The sequence below is a fragment of the Conger conger genome, chromosome 3 (genome assembly GCF_963514075.1).
Source record: "Conger conger chromosome 3, fConCon1.1, whole genome shotgun sequence".
NCBI classification, from domain to species: Eukaryota; Metazoa; Chordata; class Actinopteri; order Anguilliformes; family Congridae; genus Conger; species Conger conger.
Window position 1 is genome coordinate 18,898,438 of NC_083762.1, and position 10,011 is coordinate 18,908,448.

Genomic DNA, 10,011 nt, shown 5'->3' on the forward strand with positions numbered 1-10,011 from the left:
GGCAATAATATAGGACATAAAGAACGACGAGGAAAAGTGCGTTACTCGAAATACTGACGGGGGCTCGCTTAGCATAGCCATAGGTGACGGCCTCCTGGTGGACAATATGGGTAACTGGACTGCGGGTAGCATTTTACTGTACTTCGGTAGAAATCCTGACAAATTATATTTTTCCTAATATTTTTTTCCCTAGTGCAAATTTCTTCTGCGAAACAATGATTATTTTTGAATGTATTTTTGTCTTGTAACTTATATATACCAAAATTCCAATATAAAACCTGGTAACTACAAGTATGTTTAACTAGGTAATCTCTATACTGGGTATGTGTTTAGCCTTTAATGGAGTAACTCTTGAAATTCAATTCGGATTGTAAATTAGAAGCCCTAATTTCTTCCCAGCCACTCACAGACACTGTCACCTCAGGTATACTGGTATATGTCACAGACATTTTAATTGACCGAATATGTCAGATTCAACACACAAGTCAACATATTTAAGGGGACTAAATTTCTGAAAATGATGTGTTACATATTCTTTGATTATAGATTAATTCAAGTACAGTGCAGCAGAATTTCCTAATTTTATCTATTATTGCATATCTGTCACACTGAATGATTTCAGATCTTTAGACAAAATGTAATAGACAAAGGTAACCTGAGTAAATACAAAACACATTTCTTTTGAAATTACTATTTCATTTATTTAACGAATAAAGTTATCAAAAACTCAAATTGCTTCTTTGAAAAAGTAATTGCCCCCTTAAACCTAATAACTGGTTGCACCACGTTTAGCTGTAATAATTGCAACCAAACCCTACCTATAATTTGATATCAGTCTTTCACATTGCTGGAGAGGAATATTAGCCAACTTTTCTTCGCAGAACTGTTTTAATTCAGTGTAATTGTTTCAGTGTAACACATTAAACTAAAAAGCTAAGACAGCTGGAAAACATCTGCACTGTGACCTGTGACTGTGACTCTGTGTCTGGTTATGTTACAGAATGCCTGGTCATCAGTTTTAAGAGTTGTTCTTGGCCTGCATGTCAGAAAGAAGACACTGAACTTCTGGTTTGTAGATCCATAATTACTCATTTTTAATCCTCAGCCCATCAGATCCTATTTTTGAGAAAAAGTGGGCATGTCATTGATTTGTGCAGTGTATTTAGCATTGGCTCACACTCACCAACATGCACTGCAGTTGCTTACTGTACAGACTGCCAGCTGTGACAGTGTAAAAGAGTTCAATTCCGAATTGAGTCATACCAAAAACTCGGTCCCTCTTTGCTCCACAGATTGCTTTAATGTGAAGAAGGGCTGTTTGGAGAGCATATCTGCTTATAGAAACCTAAAAATGATTAAAGCTGGCCCAAATTCACCATTGTAAATGTAGTAATCATAGTGGAGGAAGGAAGTCATCTCCCATAATTTAGAACATCAGGCAATGTTTGTGTGAGTGATGATAGATAGACAGACAGACAGATAGATAGATAGATAGATAGATAGATAGATAGATAGATAGATAGATAGATAGATATGCATGCCCTTATTGAAACATGGCTTTCTTTTATCAGTGTCCCCGGGTCATTTTAACTAAGCAGGACACTTTTGCTCCCTGATTTTGTTTTTCCAGACACAATGTGCTTCTTCAACTCTGTTGTGCTATTGAGGGAGGGATAAGAAGAGGCAAGGGTTGAGGGGGAGGAGAAGGAGGCATTGTCTCTAAGGAGAGTGTGAGTGTGGGAGAGAGGGGATTTGAAAGAGGGATGCTGTCGGTCAAACTTGAATTTAATCTCCCAGTTTCTCCTGTTTCTTTTTTTTCTTCTGCCGTTGCATTTTTAAATTTAATTTCTGTCACTGATCCATGGCTCCATTTATTTTCTTTACTTTTCAATCCTTCTGCCAACATCTTCCATATTAGAGATGCTTTCTGGCAACATTTTTTTCTTCATTGTACATTCCATTTCTCTTTTTCTCTGACACTAAAACAAATGTTCTCTCTCATCTCATCCCCCTCCTCTCGCTCCTGTCTCTCGCTCTTTCCTTCTCTCTCTCTCTCTCTCTCTCTCTCTCTCTCTCTCTCTCTCTCAAACACACACACACACACACACACACACACACAGCCTCAGATTCACACACTCAAATGCACTCACACACAAGCTCTCCAGCTGAAGAGGCTCCACACTTGCCCTCTTGAGTTGTTGAGAAAGAAAAGGACAGAAGAAAAGCAGGATGAGGACAGGCTCTGTCAAATGGTTGAAAAAAGACGCTTCTCTCGTGCCCCCTCTCCATCCTCCATCCCCCAGAAAAGAGGGAGGGGGCAATGGAAACAATTCTGTCTATCTCTCTTTCCGTTCTCCCTTCCATCCTCCTTTTCAGGCTTTCTTTCTTTCAGTTCGTTGATCCCACGCTTTCTCTAATCTCCTTTCTTCAGTTAAGTCTCATCACCCTCTTTCAGGCTGAGAGGGGACCTGTTGGATGTGGTGAGAAATAAATGTAGCCGTTTTATTGTATTTTTTAAACACAAAGAATGGACTGTAGTTTTATTTTTACTATAATGTGCATATTGAGACAATTGTCTGTATTTTGTGTCATATATGACTAAGTTGTCATATATAGTATGTCACATACAGTATAATAATTCTGATTGTGTGCTTATGTGTGTTTATGTTTGAGTATACATTTCATCAACACATAACACAATATCAACTGTGTCTGTGTCAACTGTATTAATGGAATATTTAGTTACCTGAAGCTATTGTTCAATTTCAGTTACACTATACTGTAGGTCTAAGCAGGCATGCTTCTTCATACATTTTAAAAGACAGAATGAGGCAGATTTTTAATAAAATAAAAGCTTTTTAACTGGCTTTAAGACTAATTAAGAACACTTAACTGCTAGTTACATTCAGAGATTGCAAGTTTGTTTGGAGAAAAAAAAGAATACACAATGGAATCCCAAGATAGTTAGAAAAACCCTTCATTATGCAATACAAAATTATTCATTTAATTTCCTTTTGCCAAAAAAGTAACACAGGATGAATTCAAGGCTAACATCAACTAACTACCAACTGTAGCCAGCCATTGAAATGCTCATGACTCATTAAAGTAACTGATTCTCCTTGATGACAAATTGGTGCACATGCTAGTTTTGTATTTCGAGAGTCATTGCTGGATGCGTGTCAGCATCTGTATGCATATGCAGATACAAGAAAAGGGATATCTATGTGTGGACATGCATGTGCAAAAGCAGGCCATTTCAGGCCTTAAATCTATTAGAGAAATTATCGTTTGGATAGAGAATCCTTGTGTTATAGTTTGCTGAATTAAGATATAACATAGAGGCCCTACTGTATAGAGTATATGTAGCGTAGTAACAAGTATAGTACAAGCGCGCATCAGTATGAACATGAGCATGCTGGACCAATGGAGCCTGATCTCCACATGAATGCACTGGGAGACAAACCCATGCAGAGGGGTGTGCCACTCCCCGCCCCCCATAATACCCCTCTAATCCAGCACCCAACCCATCATGTCAGACATCCCTCTCTTTCTCTTCCTCTTTCGCCCTCCCTCACTTTTCTTTCTACCTTTTTTGAAGTGCACATGTACACGTATACTCTGTTTTACTTCTGTTTAAGTCACATAATGGCTTACTTGACTTCCATTGGGACAAGTCTGGTCCTCATATTGACAAATTCTAATATCAGACTCCAAAGGCAATCAAAAGCCTAGAATCAAGACTAATCAGAAATAGCTGAGAAGCCAACTGTCCAAATATTTGTTTTAACTATGTTTTAAAAGGGAAGTAATTCTGAAATGGTTCTCGAAATATTAGTTACAGTCAAAGGTGACAGCCTGCACCTTAACCTCATTGTCATTGTTTTATTTAAAATGCAATGTGATAGAGTACAGAGCCAAAGTAATGGGAATTGTACCACTGTCCAAATACATATGGACTTCATTCATTTTTATTCACTGATAAGGTTTGCTTAATATTTTTCCCATATTTGCTACAGGGTGGAAAATAAGGGTCTATTTGGATAGTGTGGCAAACTCAAAAGTCATCAGGAGGCAGGGGAGTATTTTTTCCCCTTTTGCAGTTCTGGGCTGTCATTCCCCCTTTCTCTGGTTTTCTCTGCTTCTCTATACTTGCCTTCCCTCTACATTCTGTTTAATTTCATAGCATATATTCTCCCAACATTTCTGTTGGGAATCTGGGGACTATTTAGTTAGAGCATTGCAAGTTCACTAATACTTACATCCATGGATCAGCAGCACTGGGCAGAGAACACCCTCCATGCCTTCAACTGTCATTCAACTGACATATTTTCCAATTCTTTCACAGCTAAAAAGAATGTACAACAAACCTGGACATCTGTCTCAGCTTCCAAATCTCTGTCCTCCCCCTCCCTTTCTCCTCTCCCTCTGTCTCAATTTCCCTGGGGCTGGACGGGGATTAAGTCCATGTCAGAGCCAGAAAGGACAAGTGTCGTGCTTTTCTGTGCTGGCTTCTGGGACAAGGGGGGAGACAGAAAGAAGGAAGGGTGGGAGACTGTGAGCAGAAAGAAAGAGAAAAGAGAAAGAATGGAATTAAAAGCAACAGATGCATGGTGCATGTTCCTTTTCTGTAAGGCAAAACAGATTTTCCTACACTCAATTCTTGTTCGCTTTTGTAAAAAACCGCCCCCAAAATTCGTGTGTGGCCCACATAGTTTCGCCGCTGCCCTTTCGGTCATTCTTCCCATCACCCGTCCCTCTCAGTGTAGCGCCAATATACAGTACAGCCAAGGTCCCTATGAAATATCTTTACTCAGAGCTGATAAAACTGTTCACTGAAGCATGGGACTGGATTACGTAGCAATTTTACATTCTGTTATAGTCTTATAACATTATCCTGTGAGACTTAGCTCATATGACCTTAGCACAGGAAAGTATCAACCTACAATACTTAAAATCACTTTTGCTCATAAGTGTTTAAAGATTTGCTAAACAGTCCCTTCAAATATTGTGGGAGTCTTTGTGCTTTCCATGTTAAGTTTACTTTTTCAAGAGGTATTATTTTTGCCCCAAATAACCACCCCTTCCCAGCTTTATATATGAATAATTATAAGAAATGACAAATGTCCAGTTGATCCTTTGGCTTGAATTACAGTTTTTGTGTCTCATCTTGACTTCAACTTCACAAACTGGATTTTTAATGAATGGATTTTTAGAAAAGAGGCATTGTTGTTATTTCTTCTCTTCACTCCTCTGGCCTACATTTTACCTGCACTTCTATTTTCCTTTTACCTACATTCCTCTTCTAATAACCTGTCCGTCCAAATACTTTGATTATATTCAGCCCTTCCATTTCCCCTCAGCCACTTGCTTTTGTTTTCACTTCATTGTGTTCTGTCTTTCCTGTCTACTATATTCTTCTTCTTCATTGGCCGATCTCTTTCCCTTCATCCAGACGAGCGCATCCTGTGGTGTTCATGTGAGTGATGTCTGTCTGTGGGTCTGTGCAAAAAGCTGTATTGGTCTGCATATGCAGGTATGGGGCTAATTAGATTACAGTGTAGTGGGCTGTTGATTGAGTGTGGGAGAGAGGGTTCCCAGAGTGAGCATGTGTCTTCCAATTGATGGGAGGGTGTGCAGAAAGAAAATAAGTAATCAGGGATAATAGATACAGGATGCCTTTGGAAGAGTACACCACACCTTCCTCCACACTTCCTCTCTGTTTAATTGGATAACTCCATCCCCTAAAATACACACAACCTTTGAGACAGTGGAATTGATTCACAGAAGTTGTCAGATACAGTCTAATATTGAAACTGTAGACTTAATTTGAAGGCATGAATTAACATCTCTTTCAGCACATACAGAACGTAGAGAAAACCGTTGTTTCATTTATCTGCCATGTGAACAAATCACTTGTCACACTGATGCAATTAGAAGTCACACTTATATTTTCTTATTCAGACATCTTTAAAATATATTGTCAGCATAGAACTATGTCATGTAGAAGAACATTTATATTTCTAATAACATTTAAAAGCAATTATATTCCAATTAAAAATATTTATATAACATTCATGTTATTTTAAATTGGACATATAAAAAAAATGCCACTTCTGTACTTGTTTCCAGTACTCCATGGTATTTATAAGATGAAATATACAGTAAATCCTCAAATCGTGTCCGGGATTCTATTTGAAGCCGGGCCTCGGATAATAGCCGGGGGCGTGGCCGATTCGGACAAATAAAGGCCGGCCCCCAAATACAAGCCGGGGTCATATTGCCTACCAGTAGGGCTATCAGTCCATGAGCACTAGAAGACATTGTTTCGTTTTAACTCAATTAAATAAAAGAGCTCTTCTTAATATTTTATATTGTTGCTTGGTTTAATACTGTTGAAAAAAAAATTGGCCTACACCATGGGTCTCCAACACGTTGCTCTCAAGCTACCAGTCGCTTGCTGCCCCTTTCTAAATAGCTTGCCAAAGGCTGAAGCAGTATACATTTAAACACAATTGTTGCCGCGAGGCATTCCAGCCTACGAATTTTATAAAAAGTAAATCAAGCAAAATTAAAAATTAACTCAATTTAGGCTACTTGGCTACGCAATAAGGTTTCCATGTATTTACAGCACAGCGCACGTTCAATGAATGAATGAAAGCGGCTGTCTTGGCTCGCAATAAACAGACGGGTGGAAATCCCGACACTCTTTCAACTACATAAAACTTAACAGTGAACCATCAAATACCCCCCAGATTTCAGTGCCCATCAGTCCCAACATTTAGCAATAGAATCAAACAGTCCAAAAGTAAATTAAATCCCAAACCAAAGCGAAAATCTTTTGATAGCCTACCGGTATGCAGCTCCAAACGAAACGCATGTCTCACAATAAAACGCACTTTAGGAAAAAAAGATCCTTAACTTGCTGTTATCTACGCTAATTTGTTATTGTTCATGAAGGCGTGTCTGGCAAGTTGTTATTTTATGGATTCTGGACTTGCATGTGATTTATTGTGTTTGAGAATATTTGCAATAAACTAAGTCTGTTAAACTGACTTACCAAACGGTGTTTCCTGATTAGCCTATACTAATTGATTTCTGAACGGTTACAGGAAGTGTTGAACAGTGTTGGCCCACTTGAAGTGTAGCCTTTTACTTTATTTCTAAGAATAAAATTCTACAACAGAAGCCTAATAAGAAATAAAGGTCTGCCTCGAATACAAGCCTGGCCCAAATAAAGGCCTGTGCTTTGTGCAGCCTAAGTAAATAAAATACCCCCGGACACAATTTGAGGATTTACGGTAACCTAACTGGGATCAATGCCAGTGAGTTTGTAGGTTGAACATTTGTCTGTGAGTCTAACAGAAGTTGGTTTTCAAGGCAGTTTGTCGGAACATTCTTGTCGTAATGTTAGCTCAGAAGTTAAATTTGAATCTAACTAGAATGTCTGCAGTACTCTGGAAAATATTTTTATTGCAAGAAAGAAAAGGAAATTCAGAATAATCTCAACCTCCCTGAAAAGTATGATAAAGTTTCAAAGACACAGCACAATAAATGTTTTGTGTTGAATTGTGTTGATTGAGTTGATCATGGCCTACTGTCTATTGGACTGTAACTTTATTCTCTATTTTTTCTATTTAACTATTATTTCCATTCCCTTGACACCTATTTTATCTCTGTGGAAAGACAGAAGAAGAGAAATAAGAGACAGGAAGACAGATTGTCTCTCTTTTACCCCCTGCTACTTACCTGTCCTTTCCATCACTGACTGAATGATTTATCAGTTGTGATGGACAAGCGAACAAACACCGGACTGTAGATGGACAGAAAGGAAATGAGGGTGGGAGGAGAGACAAAACGAAAGTGAAAGGTCTGAAAAGGGAAGTCATGGCAGGAAGGGAAATAACTGGAAAAGAGGAGTGAAGACATGGACAGTGATAAGGGGACAGGTCATGTGTGTGTGGGGGGGGGAGCGCTGTTGGCATTGACTGTGTTTGACATGTCTTTAGGGCTCACTAATTGGCACCCTGTGGTCTCTTGTTCTTCCCCTGTTTTCCTCTCTGGCCAAAGTTAAGTGCCTCTGAAGTATCAACCTTTGTGACCTACGGACAATCCAAACTGTCGATACAGTTTAAGGCAGATGAGGCTTAAACTGTGCAAACGTGCAAAAATGTGCGTTATTGACATAATATATATATAATATCATCTCAATGTTAGTCACCATATATATTGAATATATATATATTGAATGAAAACAAAGTTTTTTTTTAAATACTTTGTTTTCAATTTGGCTCTACAACACAAGATGTGATATATCCAGCAATACTGACTCAAACTAGAAGCAAGAAAATGTTCATGTATATCACAAGGAAAAATTTCCTTTATGATTTATATCACAAGGGAAAAGGTCCTTCATAACCTATGTGCATCTTTGTGAAGGGCAGTTCAAGAGAAGAGTAACACAGACTTAGAAGTTGAACTAAAAACAAACTTCTGTCCCTTTCCTCCTTCATGTGTCAATCAGCAGTGAGTGACAGCTCGCCAGTCTTTTGGCAAGATCCCTAATCCATGAATGGGGCAAGGGGGGGCCGGGGGTTAAGTGACACTTCAAACTTATGAATTAAACAGCACTCGCCCCCAACCCCCACCACCACTAACATACCCCCCCTTCTTCCTACACAACCCCACTAACTGCACATTATAGGTCCACCAGACTACCACCCACAGACCAATTGGCGAAACCCTTACACTACTACTTACAACAACACTTTGTTATTATTTCTTTCTCTCCTTTTCTGCTTCTTTTAACCCCCGTGTGACTGCATTGTGTTGCACTTACACCCAACCCCGCCCATCCGTTGCCCCAAGTACATCCAGCCCATATAAATGACCCGACCTCAGCTTTTCCCTCCCTGCTTTTCCACACAAGGGTAGGGCAAGATCTTCCAGATGATTTTAGTGCATTTTAAAGGAAAGGTTTAAAAGTTTAAGATAACTTCTTTTTTTTTCAGAACTGTAATTTTAACGGCAAGCATATGCTGGAAACATTAGAGTTAATCACTTGAGGTTATTTGTAAGATTTATTTTAGAACAGTCTTTGAAATGCAATTGAAAAGCATATTTTGTAATTATCGTTAGGACATAGCTGCTCATATAGCCTGTTAGGAGGAGAAAGCATGTTTGCCAAAAGCAGCAGGACGAAGAACCACTCTTGAAGGCAACTTATTAAATTACCTATTCATTCAATCATAATTAGACTACTTATTAGCCTATATAGCCTAAGGTATAGAAATTATCATTAATTATTTGGCTGAGCGAAACTGTTTAATAGGCTAGTTTAGCCAAAATAACTGTGAATTCCTGTTGGCCAATACACTTTGACAACGTTCTCGGCCAGCTGAATAACATGAAACATTCTGGGACCCTGAAGACGCGCCCGACCGAAAAGACACATCGACAGGTAGGCCGTACGTATAAAAGTTCACATCATCTCTGTGCGTTTTGTGTGTGGCTGTGTGTACACACACATAGCTTCATTAGACTAGTTTCACTAAATTGCCTCTGTGTGCAGGTGTCAAAGCCTCTGATGGAGCGGCGACGGAGAGCACGCATCAATGGGTGCCTTGGAGAACTCAGAAGTTTGCTCCTACAGTCGCATATAGCTCAGGTAATTCTTGTCAGTAGGTTAGACATAGCATGCCCGATGGATTTCTTCACGTATACGATTTTACACGTAGGTTTATCATTGTCTGTCATGTAGGTAGCCTATATTTTATTTGGATAGCCTACATATATATAGTATACAGAAACGTATAGGCTATTGCACTAATGAGCCAATTGACATTTAACTATGAAATGTGAAAGCGTTAAATGGGTTTCGTTCCTTTCTTCTGGACACATGATCATGCAATGTTCATTTAAATTAATTTGAAGAGACTTATTGCTAATGGTTTGGTTCACAGTCCTGCCGCCGCTCGAAGATGGAAAAAGCGGATATCCTCGAATTGACAGTTC